Source organism: Dendrobates tinctorius, unplaced genomic scaffold (assembly GCF_039654945.1).
Source record: "Dendrobates tinctorius isolate UK_male_01 unplaced genomic scaffold, ASM3965494v1 ptg000125l, whole genome shotgun sequence".
NCBI lineage: Eukaryota > Metazoa > Chordata > Amphibia > Anura > Dendrobatidae > Dendrobates > Dendrobates tinctorius.
Genome location: NW_027361793.1, coordinates 11,489,966 through 11,517,766, shown reverse-complemented (window position 1 = coordinate 11,517,766; position 27,801 = coordinate 11,489,966). Strand labels below are relative to the sequence as shown.

Below are 27,801 nucleotides of genomic sequence, written 5' to 3'. Positions count from 1 at the left end.
TATCTAGTTAGCTTGGGCCCCATCATTTGCTCAGTCTATCTTTCTATCTGTGTTAGTGTTTTTTCTTCTTGCTTTACCGTCATATGTTGGGGGCTGCCTATTGCTTTGGGGTCTGCTCTGGGGCAGTTTAGATTTCCCATTCTGTCTTTAGGCTAGGCAGTTCTCCGGCTGTGATCGAGGGGTCTAGGGCATCGTAGGATCCCCCCACGGTTACTGCTAGTTGTTGTTGATAGGTTCAGGGGTCTGCAATCCGATAGCTGCCAACTTCTCTGGTTTTCTGGACTTAGCTAGCATTTCTGTTTTTGCCTCCTATGGTGACTCATTCATAACACTGGATGGTGTAAAAATAAAAGAGGTGTATAGAGGACTGGGGAGAAATGGAATCTCTCTACAGACTTCAGGACACAGTTGGATTCTGTCAGGCCCTGTGCATTTTACACCTCAAAGTTACAGGTTGATTCTGGATGGTGTAAAAAAGGTGTATAGAGGACTGGGGAGAAATGGAATCTCTCTACAGACTTCAGGACACAGTTGGATTCTGTCAAGCCCTGTGTATATTACACCTCAAAGTAACAGGCTGATTCTGGATGGTGTAAAAAAGGTGTATAGAGGACTGGGGAAAAATGTTTTCTCTCTACAGACTTCAGGACACAGTTGGATTCTGTCAGGCCCTGTGTATATTACACCTCAAAGTAACAGGCTGATTCTGGATGGTGTAAAAAAGGTGTATAGAGGACTGGGGAGAAATGGAATCTCTCTATAGACTTCAGGACACAGTTGGATTCTGTCAGGCCCTGTGTATATTACACCTCAAAGTAACAGGCTGATTCTGGATGGTGTAAAAAAGGTGTATAGAGGACTGGGGAGAAATGGAATCTCTCTATAGACTTCAGGACACAGTTGTATTCTGTCAGGCCCTGTGTATTTTACACCTCAAAGTAACAGGCTGATTCTGGATGGTGTAAAAGAGGTGTATAGAGGACTGGGGAGAAATGAAATCTCTCTAAAGACTTCAGGACACAGTTGGATTCTGTCAGGCCCTGTGTATTATTACACTGCAATGTGACAGGCAGAAATTGACTAGTGTATGACAAACTACAACGTGTATATAGAATTGGGCAGAATTGGAATCTCCCTAGAGTGTAGGTCTGTAAGAACGGACAAACTCCTCGGCTTTTTCTTACAGAGTCACACACAGATTGTCAAGCTCCGTGTTTTTGTATACAGAATGACACATGCTGTCTCTCTCTAGTTTTGAATGTAATCAAACAGCAGATATACAAAACTGTTTGAAAAACGGACAAAACTCTAAGGTGTAGGTCTGTAAGAACGGACAAACGCCTCGGCTTTTCCTTACAGAGTCACACACAGCTTCAATTTGGCCGTGATAACAGCCGGTCCACGGTACTGTGTGAGGAGCGTACACGTACACCGCTGTACGGTGTGTGTATGTAAAATTGTCAAGCTCCGTGTTTTTGTAAACGGACTGACACACGCTCTCTCTAGTTTTGAACGTAATCAAACAGCAAATATACGAAACTGTTTGAAAACGGACAAAACTCTGAGGTGTAGGTCTGTAAGAACGGACAAACTCCTCGGCTTTTCCTTACAGAGTCACACACAGATGGCTTCAATTTGGTCGTGATAACAGCCGGTACACGGTACTGTGTGAGGAGCGTACACCGCTGTACGGTGTGTGAAAAAATGAACGCTCAGTACCTCACCAGGACAAAACAATAAAATTTGGATTGCTTTTAAAAAAGCAGTTTGAACACCAGTGTGCACACAGCAATGCAGGTAGCCTTAAAAGGCAGCCTAATCACCACCAGCGCTGCTGCACAAAAGCAAAAATCTTCACCTTTCACTGCACACTAACTACAGTGAAAAGCGCTATCAGCAGAAGCATTTTTTTTTTTTTGGCCTTCCTAACGCTCTCCCTACACAATCCGCAGCAGCAGCAGTAGCAGCTCTCCCTATTGTGAGATCAACATAAGTAACATGGCGGTCAGCGTGCACGCCCTTTTATAGCCCCTGTGACGCCACACAAAGCAAGCCAATCACTTGTATGCCCTTCTCAAAGATGGTGGTGACCGCTGCCTGTGTCATCACGTTGCCCACAGTGTCCGTTCTTCCTGATTGGCTGAAAAAGGGAGCTAAAGAATCTTTTGAAACGCGACTTTGGTGTGATGGTCGCCGACCTCACGCTAAGGTTGGATTTCGTTTCATGAAACCCGACTTTGGCAAAAGTCGGCGACTTTTGAATTTTTTCAACTCGTTTCGCTCAACTCTAGTAAAGATGATATTTTGAGGATGTGTAAGCTACAAAGGCACAGGAAACTTGGTCAAAGTTAATGGAAAGATGAATGCAGCACGTTATCAGGAGATATTTGAGGCAAATTTGCAATCATCAGCCCAGAAGCTGCATGTGGTACGTTCTTGGACGTTCCAACGTGACAACGATCCAATAAACGATGCCAAGTCGACCTGTCATTGGCTACAGCAGAATAAAGTGAAGGTTCTGGAGTGACCATCTCAGTCTCCTGACCAAAATATCATTGAGCCACTGTGGGGAGATCTCAAGTGTGCAAATCATGCTAGACAGCCCATGAATTTACAGGAACTGGAAGCTTTTTGCCAAGAAGATTGGGCAGCTTTAGCATCAGAAAAAATAAAGAACCTCATCCACAACTACCACAAAAGACTTCAAGCTGTCATTGATGTTAGAGGGGGCAATACACAGTATTTAGAAATGGGGTATGTGAACTTTTGATCAGGGTCATTTGGATGTTTTGGATTGTCATGATTTAAAAAGAGTAAACACAGTAGCTTGACAATAAATGGCTTCACCCAACCACTAACCATGAGTGGAAAAAAAGTTTTGGTGTTATCATTCATATTGTCTGAAAAAAGGCCAAGAAAGTAAACTTTTGAGCACAACTGTACATAAGCAAAACATTATAGGTTGCAAATACCCTTTGTGAGATAGTGAGGGGAATTATATGCGAGGGCCATTATGTATCAAATAGAATGTGTTTAGAAGTATATTGCACCCGCTGGAGTGCATTGTCATTTCAGGTACAGCTGTGGTTGCAATGCAAAATTAAAGTGGGGACTTGGTAAAGTTATTTGACTATGTCAGATTTAGGATAACCTGACATGGGCTTTTATTTTTGGAGAGACCTATATGGTTAGTAGTGGAGCAAATCCTTCCCTCCACTCTGGATTTTAGGAGTGGTTGATGTCCATGATTTCCATTTAAACTTTCAGTTTAGCTTTGGGTATATCAGTGTGTTGTTTGTGAGCATCTGAATTGGGAGCAGCTTTATACAGTACAGGTCTGTGTGAAGACTGAACACAGACCAAAGAAGGCAGCACAACTGATGCACCCACTAGTGATACAGTGATGCAGTCGCCCACAGCAATGGCTTTAATATGGACTGTATTGGATGACCCAACTGCGATCCGGAGGATAATGTTTGACTTTAATTTGTGAGTATGAAAATAAGCACTTTTAAGCTGAAGTAACTTTGGTCTCTGCCTCTTTACCGCACCGCTGCATTACAACTTTTATGATGGAAATAAACTCCCTTACTGCCCTGTATCAGTGTGTTAGTTCTGATAAAACAGCACCAACAATTATAATAATTATATCCTGCTTAACCTAGAGACTACATGAGGTCACACCATTGATAGCTGTTGAATAAATAATGAATATTTTAACCATCATCGCCTTTATCCCTGCCTCTTAATAATTTATGTGTATGGCCTGCAATCAGTAGGGAAGGTATCTGCTCTCACAAAATCTTGGGTTGGAAAATGCATTTCTCTCTGTGCAGTCTACTAATAATTAAAATATAGAAAAATTCTCTTTTCCTTTGAATTCTCTGTATAGCACTTAAAAGTCTGCTAGACACCTTTGAATACAGCATGACATTCTAAAAAGTGACACTTTGAGGATCTAACTTTTATTTACAGTTCGAATGGCAAACTTAATTAAAACAAAAACAAAACATTATTTTAATGTTAATGCAACAAGTATTACAACAGAAACAATATTTAAAATTTAAACTTTATGCATATTTACATTTGCAGCTAAAATGCTCTTTTTATTTTTGCACAAATCGTGTACAGATATTATAATAAATATTCTGTATTATAAAATTCTGTTCTCCTGTCCAGTAGTCACTTTCATGTTTGGTTCCCCTTTGAGATCATAAAATAGAAATAAAATGTTCCAGTACAGGATTCATTCATCTGAATGGGAATTGAAGTATCTTAAAATGTCTTCCATGTTCCATTCCATCTGCTCTCCATACTTTAACTGAATCAAAAGACATAGCATGTTATTTTAACGTTTTTTTGTCTCAACCCAAAAAATGGATAGCAACTGTATCCTTTTATTGACATTAAAGTCTCATATACTGTATCACCTCACTAACTGAACTGTTCTCAATTCTTCCTTGCTATATTTTCTTCAGAATCCTCGTCCATTCTATGATTTGTTCCCACATACTGCATGCGCTCAGCACTGTTATCTGGACATACAGTATACAGTTACTGACTGATGAACAGTTCCTACAGTTTTTTGTGAATACCCTTTTTTATTATAAAAGTGGCTGGATTGTACACTACAGGCACTTTAGATGTTTAACCTTTTATGTTATCCTTACTTTCTTACACACTCCTCAACAATGAAATTACAACACAAATAAGGAGGAGCCATGGGATTATGAACATGACAGGATCAGCAGACATTTTAATGATATGCTAACAATAAAATAAATGGAAATAAAAATTTCAAAACATTAATTTAGTTTGCATTGCATATGAATACCTCACGTAGAAATATATGCACTTATCATAGAATCATAGAATTGTAAAATGTTGTAGTTGGAAGGGACCACAAGGGTCATCGTGTTCAACCCCCTGCTCAATGCAGGATTCACTAAACCATCTCAGACAGATGTCTGTCCAGCCTCTGTTTGAAGACTTCCATTGAAGGAGAACTCACAACCTTTTGTGGCATCCTTTTATACTCATTGATCACCCTTACTGTCAAATTTTTTTTTCTAATATCTGATCTGTATCTTCTCTCTTTCAGTTTCATTCCATTTCTTCTCATGTTTCCATGTGAAAATAAGGATGATCCCTCTACACTGTGACATCCCTTCAGAAATTTGTAGACAGCTATTAAGTCTCCACTTAGCCTTCTTTTTTGCAAGATAAACATGCCCAGATCTTTTAACTGTTCCTCGTAGGACATACTTTGCAGTCCACTTACTATCCTGGTAGCTCTTCTCTGAACTTGATGCAGTTTTTCAATGCCTTTTTTAAAATATGGTGTCCAGAACTGGACACAGTATTCCAGGTGAGGCCTGACCAAAGAGGAGTAGAAGGGGATAATTAATTTATGTGATCTAGACTATATGGTACATCCTAGAACTGCGTTTGCTTTTTTTGCTGCTGCATCACACTGGTGACTTATGTGCAGTCTGTGATCTATTAGTATACCCAAGTATTTTTCACACGTGCTGTTATTCAGTTCAGTTACTCCCATTCTATAGATATAACTTTAGTTTCTGCTGCCCAGATGTAGAATCTTGCACTTACATGGATTTGCTGCTATCAGTGAGGTTAATAATGGTTATCTGAGGAATTTTCTGCTGCATTTAAAGCACTTAAACAAACATAATAAAAATTCACTGCTGGAAGCTCCTTTTGCAATTGCTAACCAATAAAATCCAAGATTTACTTGATTGGAGGCAAGACCAGAGATGTTGCAGGCCTCAGTAGCACATTTAGGTCATGCAAACTGCTCATAGTAGTATGAGCAACATATGGCGGGCACTGTCATGTTGAGAGATGGCTCCTGGGTCACTTTAGAGAAATAGTCATACCTTTTGATTCCACCTCTAAATCAGTATAATTCTAAGATGTTAGATTGCGTAGAATGAGGACTAGAGAGGTCCAGTTAACCCCTCTCTGACATCGGGCATAAATTTCCAGAGGTGAGCCCACATCCTTCCCAGCACATGTCAGCTGCTTTGAACAGTTGACATGTGCCCGGAACAGTCGTGGGTCGAATCGCGATCCACCCGTGGCTATTAACCCATTAAATGCCTCTGTCAAACTTTGACAGCAGTATTTAACATGCACTTTCAGCAATCATGCTGGAAATCCACCCACCGGTAACCCCCATCATGTGATCGCGGATCACCGATGGGTTGGCATGACAACCGAACCTGCACTTTCATCTGCAGCTTCGTCTTTGTCACCGTGTAAGATGGAACTGTATATGGGAAGGGTAACCTGAGTTTCATCAGGGTCAGATTCAGGCCGTGTAGCGTGCGAGGGGAATGTAGTGGCCTGCGTCAATGTACCAGCAGATTCATCGAGCAGTGGCTGGGCATCAGTGCACTTATGTCGCCCCCAGGAGTACGGTCGCCACAGTGGCATTACCTTCCTCCTAGGGAGTGTGATGTCATGCTTGGGAGCAACGAAGGATCTCTCTAGCAGGTTAACTGATTGGGCGGCGTTATTCCCACGAGTCATGACCCTCCAAACAGCGTTCATGAAGGCAAAGTGTTTGTTTTACGTGGGCAGTATGGTTGCAAAGCTGAACCTTAAAGGAATGTCCAGAAGGGCACCACCAGGAGTGGAGCCTACAGTTAAATTCGACTCCACCTGTGAAACCTCAACCATGCCAGCTACAGAAAAGATGCACACATTGCAAGCTTAATTCCGTTAACGAACGAGACTCCGTCATGCCCCGCGGTCCGAGCCCGGCTTACTAGAGGGACACGTGAGGCTCTGGCACATGAGATTGGCCAATAACTGGTGTGTCATGCCCTTACATGTCCGTGGCTGCATGTGCGCTACACTGAAAAGGCCAGCGTTTGTCGCTTACAGGTGCAGATAACCCGCTGAACAACGTTAGTGATGGGGATCACTGATTACAATTATTACCCGCGAACGATGATTTCCCAGTAAGTGCAGGTCAACCGCAGTTCCGGAATTAGGCCTAACCGTCATTCCTGAAAAAATGAAAAACTTACGTGTGCAAACCACAGGTGCTGTAGCTTGCTTAACAGCTCGCCAGCCGTTCTCATGCCCAGTATGGATTACGCGTGATTGCACAAAGGTGAGAAAGGGTACCGTATTCCCGGATAACATGTATGGATAGCGTACACATTCAAAATATATGTCAATACATCAGGAGGCAGGCTCAGACGGTGTTAGGCCCAGTATGGATTGCACAAAGGTGAGAAAGGGTACTGTATTCCCGGATAACATATTTTGAATGTGTACGCTATCCATACATGTTATCCGGGAATACAGTACCCTTTCTCACCTTTGTGCAATCACGTGCAATCCATACTGGGCCTAACACCGTCTGAGCCTGCCTCCTGATGTATTGACATATATTTTGAATGTGTACGCTATCCATACATGTCAATACATCAGGAGGCAGGCTCAGACGGTGTTAGGCCCAGTATGGATTGCACGTGATTGCACAAAGGTGAGAAAGGGTACCGTATCCCCGGATAACATGTATGGATAGCGTACACATTCAAAATATATGTCTATATATCAGGAGGCAGGCTCAGACGGTGTCAGGCACAGTATGGATTTGACGGCCCAGATTACACAGCGGAGAAGCAGGGAGAGGTAAAGATTGCAAATGCTGGGGCCCTGCCCAAGCAAGGGGGGCCCACTCGTGGGCGTCGGTACTGGCACTGGGCCCCTCATAGTACGGCGGTGTGTCTGGTGGCGGGTGTGCACCACCACCGTCAGAGACACTTGATTGCACTATGAGGGACCCTGTGCCAGTGCCCGCGCCCAAGAGTCGGCCTACCCACCTGTCCAGGGCAATGGCACTCGCACGGTGTCGTGCGCTAGGTGGTGATCCCGGCCATGGGGGGGGGAGACAGCACAGTTAGGGAGTTTTAGAAAGTGGCATATGTTGATGTTGGACATTCAGCTGATGCAAAAGGTGAAATAGGTCAAGTCCCAGGAAGAGGTGGACCAAAGCAAGCCATTTTTCTGTCACCCTATGTGTCATCAGGGGAAGGTGGGACAAAATCCTTGGAAACCCATGCATGGTTCATTTTAATGAAGGTTAGATCATCCACATTTTGGGTTGACAGAAGGGTCCTTTTTTCTGTCAGGATTGATCCAGCTGCACTGAAGACTCATTCCGATAGCACACTTGCAGCTGGGCAAGAGAGCTCCTGTAAGGTATATTGTGCCAATTCAGGCCAGGTGTCCAGTTTAGCGGCCCAATAGTCAAAGGGGAATGACCTGTGTGGGAGAACATCGATATGGGAGGAAAAGTAGTTTGTAACCATAGTTGACAACTGCTGTCTCCTGTCACTTTCCATCGATGCAGTATTACCAGTTGTGTGAGCGGTACTTGAAAAATCAGTCCACAACATTGTCATGAAACCCCTGCCTCCAACGCCACTTCTGCTGTGTGCACCATGAACACCTCTGCCAAGCTGCCCCTGGCCCGTACGGCTCGTGTGAGAACCATCACCGCTGCTGTGTGCTGGGAATGCCTCAAGCAACCGATTTACCAGAGTTGCTTGTTTATTAGCCAATATTAGGTCAAGGTTCTCCTGTGGCATGATGTTTTGTAATTTTTGCCTTCATAGCATGGATCCAGGATGCTGCCCAACCAGTAGTCGTCATCGTTCATCATTTTGGCAATGCGGGGGTCCCTTTTTAGGATCTGCAAGGCATAATCTGACATGTGGGCCAATGTTCCCGGTGTCAATGATGCACTGCGAGTGCTGGTTGGAGGAGCACTTTCTGGCAAATCCACATCCCTCCAGTCACGCACAAACCCTGTACCAGACCTTGCCACGCCAATATTTTCACTTGCCCCACGAGATTCATCTTCCTCCCCTAAGTAATCATCCCCATCATCATCCTCCTCCTCTTCTTCCTCCACCTCGTCCAGGAGAGGTCCCTGAGCAGACAATGGCTGAATGTCATCAAGGATTCCCTCCTCCTCTTCCTCCTCATCAACATTGGCTGCAGACGCCTGCTCCTTAAGGTGCGTCAAAGTTTGCATGAGCAGACGCATAAGTGGGATGCTCATGCTTAGGATCGCGTCGTCTGCGCTTACCAGCCGTGTGCATTCCTCAAGACACTGAAGGACTTTACAGAGGTCTTTCAGCTTCGACCACTGCACACCTGTCAACTCCATGTCTGCTCTCAAAGTGCCTGGCCGTGTATCCTCCCACAAAAGCATTATGGCCTGCCTCTGCTCGCACAGCCGCTCCACCATGTGCAGGGTGGAGTTCCACCTTGTTGCAATGTCGATAATGAGGCGGTGGTTGGGAAGGTGGAGCAATCGCAGCTTCTGCATACGAACGGAGTGTACAGGCGACCGGCGGATGTGCGCGCACAGTCTTTGCACCTTCTGGAGCAGGGCTGTTAACTCCGGATAATTTTTGAGGAAGCACTGCACCACCAGGTTCAAGGTGTGAGCCAAGCAAGGTATGTGGCGGAGTTTTGAAAGGGCTCTGGCTGCCACAAAATTACGGCCGTTATCACTAACTACCTTGCCTGCCTCAAGATGTACACTGCCCAGCCATGACTCAGTTTGTCGCTTCAAGTACTCGGCCAGCACCTCGGCGGTGTGTCTGTCGCCCAAACACATCATCTGCAACACAGCCTGCTGACGCTTTCCACTAGCTGCTCGATAGGGGGACACCTCATGTGCAACAGTGGCAGCTGCAGATGGAGTGCTCGTACGACTGCGCTCTGTGGACGAGCTTTCGCTTCTGGAGGAGGAGGAGGGTCGAACGCCTACAGCCAACTGTTTCCTATACCGTGGGCTAGGCAGCACTGTCCCACCACCGCTGTCCCCTGTGGACCCTGCATCCACCACATTAACCCAGTTTGCAGTGATGGACACGTAACGGCCCTGGCCATGCCGACTGGACCATGCATCAGTTGTGAGGTGCACCTTTCCACTCACTGACTGCTTGAGTGCATGGACAATGCTGTCTTTTACATGATGGTGGAGGGCTGGGATGGCTTTGCGAGAGAAGAAGTGGCGACTGGGTAGGTCATAGCGTGGTACTGCATAGGCCATGAGTTCGCGGAAAGCTGCGCTTTCCACCAACCGATAGGGCATCATCTCAAACGAGATTAGTTTGGCAATGTGGGCTTTCAAACCCAGTGTACGCGGATGAGAGACTGAGTACTTTCTTGACCTACTCATAGTGTCTTGAAGGGTGAGCTGGACTTGAGAGCTGCATATGGTGGAAGTAGCGGTGGACAGGGCGGACTGAGAGAGGGTTGATAATGGTGATGGAGTTGGTGTTCTTTCTGATGGCCAAGATTCAGTATTTCGTTGATATAACAGTGGGATTCCCTGACTGCTGTGGCCTTCCAACGACACCTCAACATTTGCTGCTGTGCTAACCGGTGGGCTTACAGTGGGGGAAACAATGTAGCGTTGCTGACTACCTTCTTTGTGATCAGTTGCACATGTGGCACTTGAGGTTTGGTGTTGTGTCCACGCTTGCAAGTGCATGGTGGTTAAATGTCTAAGCATGCAACTGGTATTCAAATTTTTCAGATTTTTCCCTAGGCTAAAGGTCTTTGCGCACTTCTTACAGATAACCTTGGCCTGATCATGAGGATTTTGTTCAAAAAAGTGCCACACTGCACTCTTCCTACTTTGGCAGACATTTTGCGGCCTAGCACGCTGTGATCTTTTGACCCTCTGGACAAGCTGTCCAGCAACTCTTTTGATTTCTGGAACCTGTCTTTGGAGTGCTCCGGGCCTGCCAGATAACAGCTGTTGCGATGTCGATGTCTGCTGTGGATGCTCCTCATCTGAGCTATTGGAAGCAGCACCCTCTTCCCCCAATGGATGCCAATCTGGGTCAACAACTGGGTCATCCATCACCTCCTCTTCAATGTCATGTGCACCTTCCTCTGTGTCACCGTGTATGGTGGTATAGTGTGCGGGAAGGGGCACCTGAGTCTCATCAGGGTCAGAATCTGGCTCTGTACACTGCGAGGACAATGTAGTGCTCTGAGTTTATGTACCAGCAGAATCATCTATCAGCGGCTGTGCATCAGTGCACTCCATGTCAGATTCATCTTGGCCTGGGTAATTCACCATTTCACTTGATAATCCAGGCATGGTATGTGAAAACAGCTCCATGGAGTAATCAGTAGTATGGCCTGCGTCATCCTTCAATCTTGGTTGGGGTGAGGGACACAAGGAAAGGTGTGGTTCATGAACATGAGCCTCCAATGATGACTCAGTGCTTTTACTTTTTACAACTTCAGAAGAGGAGGCGATAGAGCTGGAGGCTGAGTCAGCAATGTAAGACAAAACTTTTTCCTGATGCTCTGGCTTTAAAAGCGGTTTGCCAACTCCTAGAAAACTAATCCTTCGAAGCCTTATGGAGCCAGACGATGACGAAGGCTCAACACCTCCTGCATTCGGTCCTATTTTGCTCTTGCCACTACCATCAGATCCACCACCAACACCATCATTACCAGCTGCCAACCCCCGCCCAATTCCATGGCCTCTTCCACTAGCCTTCCTCATTTTTTGTAGAAATGTAGACAAAATCCAACAAACTATATAGTAATGTAAAACAAGGTACAAGGTGTCTATAGGACAGGGGAGATTTTGAATTTCTGCACACACTAGTGGACACTGGACACTTTTGGATTGTGTGAGGCCCACTGAATATCAGAGCGCTATGTCACAGGCTCGATGGCACAGGTGTGAAAAAAGTGACTACAGGATAAGGGAGATTTTGAATTTCTGCTCACACTAGTGGACACTGGACACTTTTGGATTGTGTGAGGCCCACTGAATATCAGAGCGCTATGTCACAGGCTCGATGGCACAGGTGTGAAAAAAGTGACTACAAGATCACAGAGATTTTGAATTTCTGCACACACTAGTGGACACTGGACACTTTTGGATTGTGTGAGGCCCACTGAATATCAGAACGCTATGTCACAGGCTCGATGGCACAGGTGTGAAAAAAGTGACTACAGAATCACAGAGATTTTGAATTTCTGCACACACTAGTGGACACTGGACACTTTTGGATTGTGTGAGGCCCACTGAATATCAGAGCGCTATGTCACAGGCTCGATGGCACAGGTGTGAAAAAAGTGACTACAGGATCACAGAGATTTTGAATTTCTGCTCACACTGGTGGACACTGGACACTTTTGGATTGTGTGAGGCCCACTGAATATCACAGCGCTATGTCACAGGCTCGATGGCACAGGTGTGAAAAAAGTGACTACAGGATAAGGGAGATTTTGAATTTCTGCACACACTAGTGGACACTGGACACTTTTGGATTGTGTGAGGCCCACTGAATATCACAGCGCTATGTCACAGGCTCGATGGCACAGGTGTGAAAAAAGTGACTACAGGATAAGGGAGATTTTGAATTTCTGCACACACTAGTGGACACTGGACACTTTTGGATTGTGTGAGGCCCACTGAATATCAGAGCGCTATGTCACAGACAGAAATTGGCTAGTGTATCACAAACTACAAGGTGTATGTAGAATTGTTCAGAATAGGAATCTCCCTAGAGTGTAGGTCTGTAAGAACGGAACAAGTCCTCCACTTATCCTTCCACAGTGACACACAGATAGCTTCACTGTGGCTGTGATAACAGCCGTTACACGGTACTGAGAGGAGCGTGCACGTACACGGCTGTCCGGTGTACGTAAAATTGTCAAGCTCCGTGTTTTTTAAGTATACGGACTGACACACGCTGTCTCTCTATAGTTTTCAATGTGATCAAACAGCAAATATATTTAACTGTTTGAAAGCTAGACAAAACTAGTAGGTGCAGGTCTGTAAGAATGGAACATGTCCTCGACTTATTCTCACAGAGTGACACACAGATAGCTTCACTGTGGCTGTGATAACAGCCATTACACGGTACTGTGTGAGGAGCGTACACCGCTGTATGGTGTGAAAAAATGCACGTTCAGTACCTCAGCAGGACAAAACAAAAAATTGGGATTGCTTTTAAAAAAGCAGTTTGCAGAGCAGTGGGTAAACAGCAATGCAGCTCTCAGTAAGCCTTAGAAGGCAGCCTAACAACCAACACCGCTGATCCACCACAATATAGCCTCCCCTTGCACTGCACACACAGTGACTGGTGTGTTGTACAGGCCAAATCGCTAGCAGCAGAAGCAGTTTTTTTTTTTTCTTCTTCCCTGCCTAACGCTCTCCCTACAGAATCAGCAGCAGCAACCTCTCCCTATGCTAAGATCGGCAGAAGTAAGATGGCGGTCGGCGTGCACGCCCTTTTATAACCCCTTTGACGCCCATCAAAGCAAGCCAATCACTTGCATGCCCTTCTGAAAGATGGTGGTGACCCCTGCCTATGTCATCACGTTGCCCACAGTGTCCGTGGATCCCGATTGGCTGAAAAAGAGCGCAAAACAAACTTTTGAAACGCGACTTTGGCACGTAAGTCGCCGACCTCGTGGCCGACCTCATCCTAGGGTCGGGTTTCGTTTCATGAAACCCGACTTTGCCAAAAGTCAGCGACTTTTGAAATTTTTCGACCCGTTTCGCTCAACTCTAGTAAGAAGCTAAAAAGTGATAGTGTTGGCCCCCTTAAAAATGGTCTGGGTGAAATGGTGGATGAGGATGGGGAAAAAGCCAATATGCTAAATGACTTTTTTTCAACAGTATTTACACAAGAAAATCCCATGAAGGATAACATGATCAGGGATAAAAATTCTCCATTAAATGTCACCTGCTTAACCCAGCAGGAAGTACGGCGGCGTCTAAAAATCACTAAAATTGACAAATGCCCGGGCCGGATGGGATACACCCCTGAGTACTGCAGGAATTAAGCACAGTCATAGAAAGACCATTATTTTTAATCTTTAAAGATTCCATAATAACAGGGTCTGTGCCACAGGACTGGCGTATAGCAAATGTGGTGCCAATATTCAAAAAGGGGACAAAAACTGAACTTGGAAATTATAGGCCAGTAAGTTTAACCTCAACTCTGGGTAAAATCCTAGAGGGTTTTCTAAGAGATACTATACTGGAGTATCTGGAGAAGAATAACCTCATGACTAGTGTTGAGCATTCCGATACCGCAAGTATAGGGTATCGGCCGATATTCGCTGTATCGGAATTCGGATACCGAGTACCGATATTTTTTCAACATCAGATACCGGATTCGGAAGTCCTCATAATGCAATGAACCACTGTTGTGGCTGTGATTGGCTGCTGAAATGATGTCATCATGATGCGCGGTCTGTGCGCATCTTGATGCGCGGTCTGTGCCGACTGCGGGGGGTCTGTACGGGCCTCTCAGGGGTCTGTGCAGGCCTGTCGGGGGCCTGTGCCGGCTGCCGGTGGTCTGTACGGGCCTCTCGGGGGCCTGTGCCGGCTGCCGGTTGTCTGTTCAGGCCTCTCGGGGGCCTGTGCCGGCTGCCGGTTGTCTGTACAGGCCTGTCGGGGGCCTGTGCCAGCTGCCGGTGGTCTGTACGGGTCTCTCGGGGACCTGTGCCGGCTGTCGGGGGCCTGTGCCGGCTGTCGGTGGTCTGTGCCGGCTGCCGGGGGCCTGTGTTGGCCTACCGGGGGTCTTGTGTGTGCAGGCATCGTCCGATGGGACTACAAGTAGTAGTCCCATCATCCGGCTAATGTGTTGAATGTAAAAAAAACAAAAAACACATACTACATACATGCTACATATATACTACATTCATACAACATACATACTACATACATACTTCATATATACTACATTCATGCATACTACATACATACTACATATATACTACATTCATACAACATACATACATGCTACATATATACTACATTCATACAACATACATACTGCATACTACATACATACTACATATATACTACATTCATAGAACATGCATACTACATACTACATACATACTACATATATACTACATTCATACAACATACATACTACATACATGCTACATATATACTACATTCAAACAACATACATACATACTACATATATACTACATTCATACAACATACATACAACATACATAGTACATACTACATTCATACAACATGCTACATATATACACAACATACATACATGCTACATATATACTACATTCATACAACATACATACTACATATATACTACATTCATACAACATACATACTACATATATACTACATTCATACAACATACATACTACATATATACTACATTCATACAACATACATACATCATACTACATATATACTACATTCATACAACATACATACTACATATATACTTCATTCATACAACATACATACATACTACATACATATTTCATATATACTACATTCATACAACATACATACTATATACATGCTACATATATACTACATTCATACAACATACATACTGCATACTACATACATACTACATTCATACAACATACATACTACATATATACTACATTCATAGAACATGCATACTACATACATACTACATATATAATACATTCATACAACATACATACTACATACATGCTACATATATACTACATTCAAACAACATACATACTACATATATACTACATTCATACAACATACATACATACTGCATGCTACATACATACAACATACATACAACATACATAGTACATACTACATTCATACAACATGCTACATATATACACAACATACATATATACTACATTCATACAACATACATACTACATATATACTACATTCATACAACATACATACATACTACATATATACTACATTCATACAACATACATACATCATACTACATATATACTACATTCATACAACATACATACATACTTCATTCATACAACATACATACTACATACATATTTCATATATACTACATTCATACAACATACATACTATATACATGCTACATATATACTACATTCATACAACATACATATACTACATACATGCTACATATATAAATACTACATTCATACAACATACATACTACATATATACTGCATTCATACAACATACATACTACATATGTACACTACATTCATACAATATACATACATACTACATACATGCTACATATATACTACATTCATATAACATGCATACATGCTACATATATACTACATTCATACAACATACATACTACATACAATACATTCAGACCAGGGAGACTATTTTTTTTACAGTGGCGGAGGAATACAGTGCGGATGGATACCTACCTCCCGTCACTGGATTCCTGGAGCCCCATAGAGAGCAGTCGCATCAGCTGATGCTGCTGTTCTCCACGGAAGATCAGCGTGGGACATGTGTGGATTTCTGAGGATCAGGGAGTATTTTGTTTGTTATTTTCATATTTTTCCACAGATGACACTGGCTTTGGGGAACAAAGTGACAAGTATTGGTGAGTATGTACTCTATGTTATATGTACTGTATGTCTATGTATGTATTGTATGTATGTTGTGTGTCTGTAGCATGTTGTATGTATGTAGTATGTATGTATTGTATGAATGTATTGTATGCAGTATGTATGTAGTATGTATGAAGTATGTATGTAGTATGTCTGTAGCATGTTGCATGTATGTATGTAGTATGTATGTACTATGTATGTATGTAGCATGTATGTAGCATGTATGTATGTAGTATACATGTAGTATGTAGTATGTATGTTGTATGAATGTAGTGTACATGTAGCATATGTAGTATGTATGTTGTATGAATGTAGTATGTATGTAGTATATATGCATGTTGTATGAATGTAGTATATATGTAGTATGTATGTATGTTGTATGAATGTAGTATATATGTAGCATGTATATAGTATGTATGCTGTATGAATGTAGTATGTATGTATGTATGTATGCTGTATGAATGTAGTATATATGTAGCAAGTATGTAGTATGTATGTATGTTGTATGAATGTAATACGTCATACATACATGCTACATATATATTACATTCATACAACATACATACATACTACATACTTGCTACATATATACTACATTCATACAGCATACATACATGCTACATATATACTACATTCATACAACACATATATACTACATACATACGTCATACATACATGCTACATATATATGTATGTAGTATATATGTGTTGTATGAATGTAGTATATATGTAGCATGTATGTATGCTGTATGAATGTAGTATAATGTAGCATGTATATAGTATGTATGTATGCTGTATGAATGTAGTATATATGTAGTATGTATGTAGTATGTTTTTTTTTTTTTACATTCAACACATTAGCCGGATGATGGGACTACTACTGTCCCATCATTGGCTAATGTATTAATCACTGTCATTGTAGCAGGCATCGCCTGATGGGACTTGTAGTCCCATCGGACGATGCCTGCACACACACAAGACCCCCGGCAGGCCCGCACAGACCACCGGCAGCTGGCACAGGCCCCCGGCACAGGCCCCCGAGAATCCCGTACAGACAACCGGCAGCCGGCACAGGCCCCCAGAGGCCCGCACAGACCACCGGCAGCCGGCACAGGCCCCCGGCAGCTGGCACAGGCCCCCGAGTGGCCTGTACAGACCACCGGCATTTGGCACAGGCCCCCCAACAGCCGACACAGGCACCCGAGAGGCCCGTACAGACCACCGGCAGCCGGCACAGGCCCCCGGCAGCCAGCACAGACCACCGAGAGGCCCGTACAGACCACCGACAGCCAGTACAGGCCCCTGAGAGGCCCGTACATAACACCGGCAGCCGGCACAGACCACCCACAGCCGGCACAGGCCCCCGAGAGGCCTGTACAGACCACCGGCAGCTGGCACAGGCCCCCGGCAGCCGGCACAGACCCCCGGAGAGGCCCGTACAGACCACCGGCAGCCGGTACAGGCCCCCCGACAGTTGGCACAGACCACCACCTGCAGCCGGCACAGGCCCCCGACAGTCGGCACAGACCCCCGCGAGGCCTGCACAGAGCCCGCCCGCACACACAGACACGCACAGTGTCCGCCCACACTCTTCCCCCCTCCCAAACAGGATGTACAAGGCAAGAAAGGGTTTTTTTTAATTTATTTCTGTCCCATTGACTTGAATGGGACTTCTGAGATCGGAATCGGCGATACCCGATACTTTTTTCATATTGGCCGATCCAATCCGATCCAATATTTTTCAATATCAGATGGTATCGCTCAACATTACTCATGACCCAATATCAACATGGATTTACAAGGGACCGTTCCTGTCAGACTAATCTTATAAGCTTTTATGAAGAGGTAAGTTCCGGACTGGACCAAGGGAATGCAATGGACGTGGTTTACATGGACTTTTCAAAAGCTTTTGATACAGTGCCACACAAAAGGTTGATACATAAAATGAGAACAATGGGGGTAGGGGAAAATATGTGTAGGTGGGTTATGAGCTGGCTCAGGGATAGGAAACAAAGGGTGGTTATTAATGGAGCACACTCAGACTGGGTCACGGTTAGCAGTGGGGTACCACAGGGGTCAGTTTTGGGCCCGCTTCTTTTTAACATATTTATTAATGACCTTGTAGGGGGCATAGAGAGTAGAATTTCAATATTTGCAGATGACACTAAACTCTGCAGGGTAATCAATACAGAGGAGGACAATTTTATATTACAGGAGGATTTATGAAAACTAGAAGCTTGGGCGGATAAATGGCAAATGAGCTTTAACCCCTTCCTGACATCCAACGTACTATCCCGTCCATGGGACCCGGGCCCCTATGCCCATGGATGGGATAGTACGTCTACCGCGATCAGCGGCGCCCACGTGGTGAGCGCCGCTGATCGCGGCCGGGTGTCAGCTGATTATCACAGCTGACACCCGGCACAATGTGTCAGGGGCGGTCACGGACCGCCCCCGACACGTTAACCCCTTGCACAACGCGATCAAACATGATCGCGGTGTACCGGGAGTTAAAGGGAAGCATCGGCAGGGAGGGGGCTCCCTCCGTGCTTCCCTGAGCCCCCCACAGCAGCGCAATGTGCAGCGCTGCTGCGGGGGGCTCCTTTCCTCCAGGCCCCCGAATCCAAGATGGCGACGGGGGCCTTCGGGGGCCTGGAGGAAGCTGGCTTCCTCAGTGCCTGCAAAGCGCAGGCAAGAGGAAGTCTTCTTCAATGCCTGTGACAGATTGCTGATCTGTCACAGTGATCTGTGATGTGACAGATCAGCCATCTGTCACAGGACAGTGATGTCCCACCTGGGACTATGTAATAAAGTAAAAAAAAAATAAAAAAAAGTGTAAAAATATCGCCAAATAAAATTAGTAAAAAAAAAAAAAAAATATTCCCCAATAAATTCATTTTTTGAAAATAAAAAAAACCCAAAACAATAAAAGTACACATATTAGGTATCACCGCGTCCGTAACGACCCGCCCTATAAAACTGTCCCATTAGTTAACCCCTTTAGCGAACCCCTTAAAAAAATAAAAAACGAAGCAAAAAATAATGATTTATTATCATACCGCCAAACAAAAAGTGTAATAACGCACGATCAAAAAGATGCATATAAATATCCATGGTACCGCTGAAAACGTCATCTTGTCTCGCAAAAAACAAGCCGCCAAACAGCATCATCAGCGAAAAAATAAAAAAGTTATAGCTCACAGAATAAAGCGATATAAAATAGTTTTCATTGCATAAAACCGACAAAACATAAAAAAACGACCTAAATGAGGTATCACTGTAACCGTAGTGACCCGAAGAATAAAACCGATTTATCAATTTTACCGCACGCGGAACGGTGTAAACGCACTCCCCCAAAAGAAATTCATGAAACACTGGTTTTTGTTCATTATGCGTCCCAAAAATCGGAATAAAACGCGATCAAAAAATGTCACGTGCCCAAAAATTGTACCAATAAAAACGTCAACTCGTCCCGCAAAAAATAGGACGTCACATGACTCGGTGGGTCAAAATACGGAAAGATTATAGCTCTCAATATGTGGTGATGCAAAAACTATTTTTACAATAAAAAGCGTCTTTTAGCGTGCGACAGCCGCCAAACATAAAAACCGCCATAAATAGTAAATCAAACCCCCCGTTATCACCCCCTTAGTTAGGGAAAAATAATAAAATTAAAAAAATGTATTTATTTCCACTTTTCCATTAGGGTTAGGGTTAGGGCTAGGGGTGTGTTGGGGTTCGGGTTGGAGTTAGAATTGGGGGTTTCCACTGTTTGGGCACATCAGGGGCTCTCCAAATGCAACATTGCGTCTGATCTCAATTCCAGCCAATTCTGAGTTGAAAAAGTCATATGGTGCTCCTTCCCTTCCAAGCTCTGCCATGCGCCCAAACAGTGTTTTACCCCCACATGTAGGGTATCAGCATACTCAGGTCAAATTTCAAAACAATTTTTGGGGTCCAATTTCTCCTGTTACCCTTAGGAAAATAAAAAATTGGGGGCAAAAATATCATTTTTGTGGAAAAAAATGATTTTTTTATTTTCACATCCGAGCGTTATAAACTTCTGTGAAGCACTTGGGGGTTCAAAGTGCTCACCACACACCTAGATAAGTTCCGTGGGGGGGTCTAGTGTCCAAAATGGGGTCACTTGTGGGGAGTTTCAATAGTTTAGGTACATCAGGGGCTCTCCAAACGCACATGACACCCGCAGACCATTCCATCAAAGTCTGCATTCCAAAATGGCACTGCTTCTCTTCCGAGCCCCGACGTGTGTCCATACAGTAGTTTTCTCCCACATATGGGGTGTCAGTGCACTCATGACAAATTGGACAACAACTTTTGGGGTTCAATTTCTCCTGTTACCCATGGGAAAATAAAAAAATTGGGGAATAATTGATCATGTTTGTGGAAAAAATACGATTTTTTTATTTTCATGCCCTGGCATTATAAACTTCTGTGAAGCCCTTGGGGGTTCAAAGTGCTCACCTCACATCTAGATAAGTTCCTTAGGGGGTCTAGTTTTCAAAATGGGGTCATTTGTGGGGGGTTTCCACTGTTTAGGTACATTAGGGGCTCTCCAAAGGCAACATGACACCCGCAGACCATTCCATCAATGTCTGCATTCCAAAACGTCACTACTTCCCTTCCGATCCCCGACGTGTGCCCATACAGTAGTTTTCTCCCACATATGGGGTATCAGCATACTCAAGACAAATTGGACAACAACTTCTGGGGTCCAATTTCTCCTGTTACCCTTGGAAAAATAAAAAAAATGGTGACTAAAAGATCATGTTTGTGGAAAAAATACGAATTTTTTATATTCACGCCCGGGCGTTATAAACTTCTGTGAAGCACTGGGGGGTTCAAAGTGCTCACCACACATCTAGATAAGTTCCTTAGGGGGTCTAGTTTCCAAAATGGTGTCATTTGTGGGGGGTTTCCACTGTTTTGGTACATCAGGGGTTTTCCAATCGCGACATGATGTCCGATCTCAATTCCAGCCAAAAACGTCAAATGGCGCTGCTTCCCTTCCGAGCTCTGCCATGCGCCCAAATAGTGGTTTACCCCCACATGTGGGGTATCAGCATACTCAGGACAAATTGCACAATAACTTTTAGGGTCCTGTTACCCTTGGGAAAATAAAAATTGGGGTGGTCTAGTTTCTGAATTCCAGCCAATTTTGCATTGAAAAAGTCAAACGGCGCTCCTTCCATTCTGAGCTCTGCCATGCGCCGAAACAGTCGTTCCCCCCCACAAATCAGGTATCAGCGTACTCCGGATAAATTGCACAATAACTTTTGCAGTCCAATTTCTCCTGTTACCCTTGGTAACATAAAAAAAATTGAACCTGAAGTATTTTTTTTGTGAAAAAAAGTTAGATGTTCATTTTTTTTTTAAATATTCAAAAAAATTCCTGTGACGCACCTAAAGGGTTAATAAACTTCTTGAATGTGGTTTTGAGCACCTTAAGGGGTGCAGTTTTTAGAATGGTGGCACTTTTGGGTATTTTCTATCATATAGACCCCTCAAAGTGGCTTCTAATGTGATGTGGTCCTAAAAATAAAATGGTGTTGTAAAAATGAGAAATCGCTGGTCAACTTTTAACCCTTATAACTTCCTAACAAAAAAAAATTTTGGTTCAAAAATTGTGCTGATGTAAAGTAAACATGTGGGAAATGTTAGTTAAAGTTTTTTGTGTGCTGTATCTCTGTGATTTAAGGGCATAAAAATTCAAAGTTGGAAAATTGCGAAATTTTCAAAATTTTTGCCAAATTTCCATTTTTTTCACAAATAAACGCAAGTTATTTGAATGAAATTTTACCACTAACATGAAGTACAATATGTCACGAGAAAACAATGTCAGAATCACCGGGATCCATGGAAGCGTTCCAGAGTTATGACCTCATAAAAGGTACAGTGGTCAGAATTGTAAAAATTGGCCCGGTCATGAACGTGCAAACCACCCTTGGGGGTGAAGGGGTTAATGGGGATAAATGTAAGGTCATGCACTTGGGTAGAATGAACAAGATGTATAATTATGTGCTTAATTGTAAAACAATGGGCACAACTGTCACTGAAAAAGACCTGGGTGTATGGGTGGACGACAAACTCACATTTAGTGGCCAGTGTCAGGCAGCTGCTGCAAAGGCAAATAAAATAATGGGATGCATTAAAAGAGGCATAGATGCTCATGAGGAGAACATAATTTTACCTCTATATAAGTCACTAGTGTGACCACACTTAGAATACTGTGTACAGTTCTGGTCTCCGGTGTATAAGAAAGACATAGCTGAACTGGAGCGGGTGCAGAGAAGAGCGACCCAGGTTATTAGGGAACTAGGGGATCTGCAATACCAAGACAGGTTATTACACTTGGGGTTATTTAGTTTGGAAAATCGAAGGCTTAGGGGTGATCTTATTACAATAAGTATAAATATATGCGGGGACAATACAAAGACCTTTCTAATGATCTTTTTACTCTTAGACCTGTGACGGGGACAAGGGGGCATCCTCTACGTCTGGAGGAAATAAGGTTTAAGCATAGTAACAGATGCGGATTCCTTACTGTAAGAGCAGTGAGACTATGGAACTCTCTGCCATATGATGTTGTAATGAGTGATTCCCTAATAAAATTTAAGAAGGGACTGGATGCCTTTCTTGAAAAGTATAATATTACAGGGTATATACACTAGTTCCTTAATATTGCGTTGATCCAGGGAGCTAGTCTGATTGCCGTATGTGGAGTCGGGAAGGAATTTTTTTCCCCAATGTGAAGCTTACTGTTTGCCACATGGTTTTTTTTGCCTTCCTCTGGATCAACATGTTAGGGCAAGTTAGGTAGCATATGGGTTGAACTAGATGGACTTAAAGTCTTCCATCAACCTTAATAACTATGTTACTTGCAGCGACAAACTGAGTCGTGGCTGGGCAGTCTACATCTTGAGCCAGGCAAGTTAGTCAGTGATAACAGCCGGAATTTTGTGGCAGCCATAGCCCTTGCAAAACTCACACACATACCTTGCCTGGCTCACATTTTGAACCTGGTGGTGCAGTGCTTCCTAACTAATTATCCGGAGTTAACAGCCCTGCTCCAAAAGGTGCGCAGACTGTGCTCGCACATCCGTTGCTCACCCGTACACTCCAGTCATATGCAGAAGCTGCAGCGATTGCTCCACCTTCCCAAGCACCGCCTAATCATAGACGTTGCAACAAGGTGGAACTCCACCCTGTACATGGTTGAGAGGCTGTGCGAACAGAGGCAGGCTGTAATTCATTTGTGGGAGGATACACGGGCAGGCAGTTTGTGGGCAGACATGGAGTTATCGGGTGTGCAGTGGTCAAAGCTGAAAGACCTCTGTAAAGTCCTTCAGTGTTTTGAGGAATGCACATGGCTGGTAAGCGCAGACGACGCCATCATAAGCATGAGCATCCCACTTATGCGTCTGCTCATGCAAAGTTTGACGCACATTAAGGATCAGGCGTCTGCAGTGGAGGAGGAACAGGAGGAGGAGGAGGGAAGACTTGATGACAGTCAGCCATTGTCTGGTCAGGGAACTGTTCTGGACGAGGTGGAGGAAGAGGAGGAGGATGAGGGGGATGGTTATTTTGGGGAGGAGGATGCTTCTCTGGGGGCAAGAGAAAATGTTGGTGTGGCAAGGTCAGGTACAGGGTTTGTGTGTGACAGGAGGGATGTGAATATGCCAGAAAGTGCTCCTCCACCTACCACTGCATCATTGACACCTGGAACAATGGCCCACATGTGTGATTATGCCTTGCGGATCCTAAAAAGGGACCCCCGCATTGCAAAAATGATGAAAGATGAGGACTACTGGTTGGCCAGCATCCTCGATCCATGCTATAAAGGCAAATTACACAACATTATGCCACAGGAGAACCTAGAGATCATATTGACTAACAAGCAAGCAACTCTGGTGAACCGTTTGTTTGAGGCATTCCCAGCACACAGCAGCGGCGCCTTTTCTCCCAACAGCCGAAGTGGGCAAAATGGAAGAGGTGTTCGTGGTGCACACAGCCGAAGTGGCGTTGGAGACAGGGGTTTCATGACCATGTTGTGGACTGATTTCTCAAGTACCGCTCACACGACTGGTAATACTGCATCGATTGCAAGTGACAGGAGACAGCAGTTGTCAACTATGGTTACAAACTAATTCTCCTCCCATATTGATGTTCTCCCTCACAGGTCATTCCCCTTTGATTATTGTGCCTGTAAACTGGACACCTGGCCTGAATTGGCACAATATGCCTTACAGGAGCTCGCTTGCCCTGCTGCTAGTGTGCTATCTGAAAGAGTCTTCAGTGCAGCTGGATCAATCCTGACAGAAAAAAGGACCTGTCTGTTGACCCAAAATGTTGATGATCTAACCTTCATTAAAATGAACCATACATGGGTTTCAAAGGATTTTGTCCCACCTACCCCTGATGACACAAAGGTTGCCAGAAAACTGCCTCGCTTTTGTCCTCCTCTTCCTCGGACTTGTTAAATTCTTCCATTTGCAGCTTCTGAATGTACAGCCTACACATGAACATATGCCATTTTTTAAACTTCCCAAACTGGGCTGCCTCCCCAAGGGATGGGGTCACCACCTGGCGCACCCAGGCAAGTCCCGTTGCTCTGCACAGGTGGGTGGGCCCACTCTTGGCCTACGGCAATGGTACAGGGCCCCTCATAGTACAATACAGTGTCTCTGACGGTGAGGGGGCCCACTCGCCATCAGACACACCGGCGAACTATGAGGGGCCCTGTGCCAGTACCTTCGCCCACGAGTGGGCCCCCTGCTTGCTCATGGCCACAGTACTTGCAAGTTGCAATACGTACCTCTCCCTGCTCCACCGCTGTGTAGTCTGGGCAGTTAAATCCTTCACAGGGACGGCCACTACAAATTTGGTGAACTGATCGATGATGATTAAGATGTAGGTATGGCCTGTCCTGCTGGCCTCTTCCTTCAGATGATCAATGGCTACCATTTTTAATGGATGTCAACTCACAATCGGATGCAGTGGTGCTTTATGATCAGCTTTCACAGTTTTCCCAGTCACAGACGTGTGACATTCCTGCCACCATTTTTCAAGGTCTCCTCTCCTGCCAATCCAATAGAATCGCCTACGGCCTGTGGCTTTTGCACTCCAAAGTGACCAGACACATCATGATAGGCAGTGAGGACCATGTCTACATCTCTCCCTGTGATCACAATTTGATGGAGACAAGCAACGGTGATGGGATCCACGTTACTGCGATACAGCAATCCTTTTTTCACAAATAACCGTTTTTGCTGTCTCCACAGACAAAGTAATTGAGGGTCAGCATCGCCTCTGAGAAATCTACCGGGAGGTTTTCCCATGATCAGTAATTCCCAAATTTTTGCAAACACTCGACTTTCCGTCTGTACTTGTATCCATCTAGTTTGCAGTAGCAGAAAGTCTGGACTGGCTTACTGAGACTGAAATATATACGAAGATTTAAAAGTACCCCAGCAATGTATACTGGTGTACGCTTCAAATACATTTCCCTTTTTCTACTTTTTATATTCTGGTGTAATCCATACTGAGCCTGTGAGTGTCTGTGTCTGACTCCGGAAATATAGACGGAAATTTACAATTACCCCTAGACTGGATGCACCAGGTATCTGCTGATACAGTACCTTTGTTCTACATATTTTATTACGGTATAATCCATACTGAGTGAGCGTGTGTGGTTTCCTCCTTCTATATATACGGAGATAAAAATTTTACCCTATACTATATACAGCTTCTATCTTGTTTTACAGTACCTTTGTTCGACATTTAGTATTACGGTCAAATCCATACTGAGTGAGCGTCTGAGGGTGACTATGGGAATATCTATACAGAGATTTAAGTTGTACCCTATAATATATATACTTGCTATCTTGTTATCCAATACCTTTTTTTCAACATTTTGTATTATGGTCAAATCCAGACAGTGTCTGAGGGTGACTCCGGAAATATATACCGAGATTTCAAATTTGCTCAACACTGTATACAGCTCTACGCTTCTGATACAGTACCCTTTTTTGCTATTTTGATTTTGGTGTAATCCATAATGAGCCTGTGAATGTCTGTCTGCTACTCCGGAAATATAGATGGAGATTTAAGATTACACCCACACTGTATACAGCTGTATGCTTGTGATACATTACCCATTTACTGCTTTTTTATATTCTTGTCTAATCCAAACTGGGGCTGAGAGCATTTGTGTCTGCCTCCTGAAATATATACTGATTCAGAATGTTTAAACTATACTATATATACCTTGTATCTGGTGATACTGTACCCTTTTTCAACTTTTTATATTTTTGTGTAATCCATACTGAGCCTGTGAGCATCTGTGTATGACTCATGAAATATATACGGAGATTTACAATTATCCATAGACTGTATAGAGCTGTACGCTTCTGATACAGTACCAAATATCTGCTGGTATTTTAGGTCCATTTTCACAAAAATTAGTAAGTATGCTGGAAGAGGCCGTGGACGTGGGCATGGGGGGGCCAGCTGGTACTGATGGTGATGGTGGTGCATCTGCTGGTAGTGCCAAAAGCACAATAGCAGCTAAGGCAGGAGGTGTTGAGCCTGCGTCATGGTCTGGCTCCAGAAGGCCGGTAAGGCTCCCTTTTCTGGGAGTAGGTAAACTGCTTTTAAAGCCAGAGCATTAGGAACTGGTTTTGCCTTACATTGCTGAAACAGCCTCCAGCTCTATCACCTCCTCTTCTGAAGTTTCAAAAAATGCAAGCACTGAGTCGTCAGTGCAGGCTTCTGGTCAGGAGCAACCCCTTTCCTTGGGTCCTTCACCCACACCAAAAGTGAAGGATACGGCAGCCCACAGTTCAGATTACTCCATGGAGCTCTTTTCACATACCATGCCTGGGTTCATTCTAAATGGGGCACATTATATATGGAGCATTATTTGGGCCCATCATACACTGGAGCATTATCCATGAGGCCTGTCATATACTATTGCATTCCAAATGGGGGACATCAGACACTGGAGCAGCATTTACGGGGTCCATTATACACTGGAGTGTTAGAAATGGGGCTCATTATATATGGAGCATTATTTGGGCCCATAAGACACTGGAGCATCATCCATGGGGCCCATAATATACTGGAGCATTCTAAATGGGGGACATCAGACACTGGATCAGCATTTACGGGGCCCATGATACACTGGAGCATTAGAAATGGGGCTCATTATATATGGAGCATTATTTGGGCCCATAACACAATGGAGCATCATCCATGGGGCCCATCATATACTGGAGCATTCTAAATGGGGCAGATTATATATGTAGCATTATTTGAGCCCATCATACACTGGAGCATTATCCATGAGGCCCA

At 44.1% G+C, this 27,801-nt stretch overlaps 1 long non-coding RNA gene across 1 annotated transcript in view; it reads right to left on the bottom strand.

The window, feature by feature from the left end:
* Window positions 1–3,943: 3,943 nt before the first annotated feature.
* The window catches only part of LOC141047021 (uncharacterized), a 59,990-nt gene continuing 36,132 nt past the window's right edge, over window positions 3,944–27,801 (bottom strand). The window contains exon 4 of the long non-coding RNA XR_012219732.1: window positions 3,944–4,321. This is a non-coding gene — a long non-coding RNA (uncharacterized lncRNA). The remainder of the gene's footprint in view (window positions 4,322–27,801) is intronic.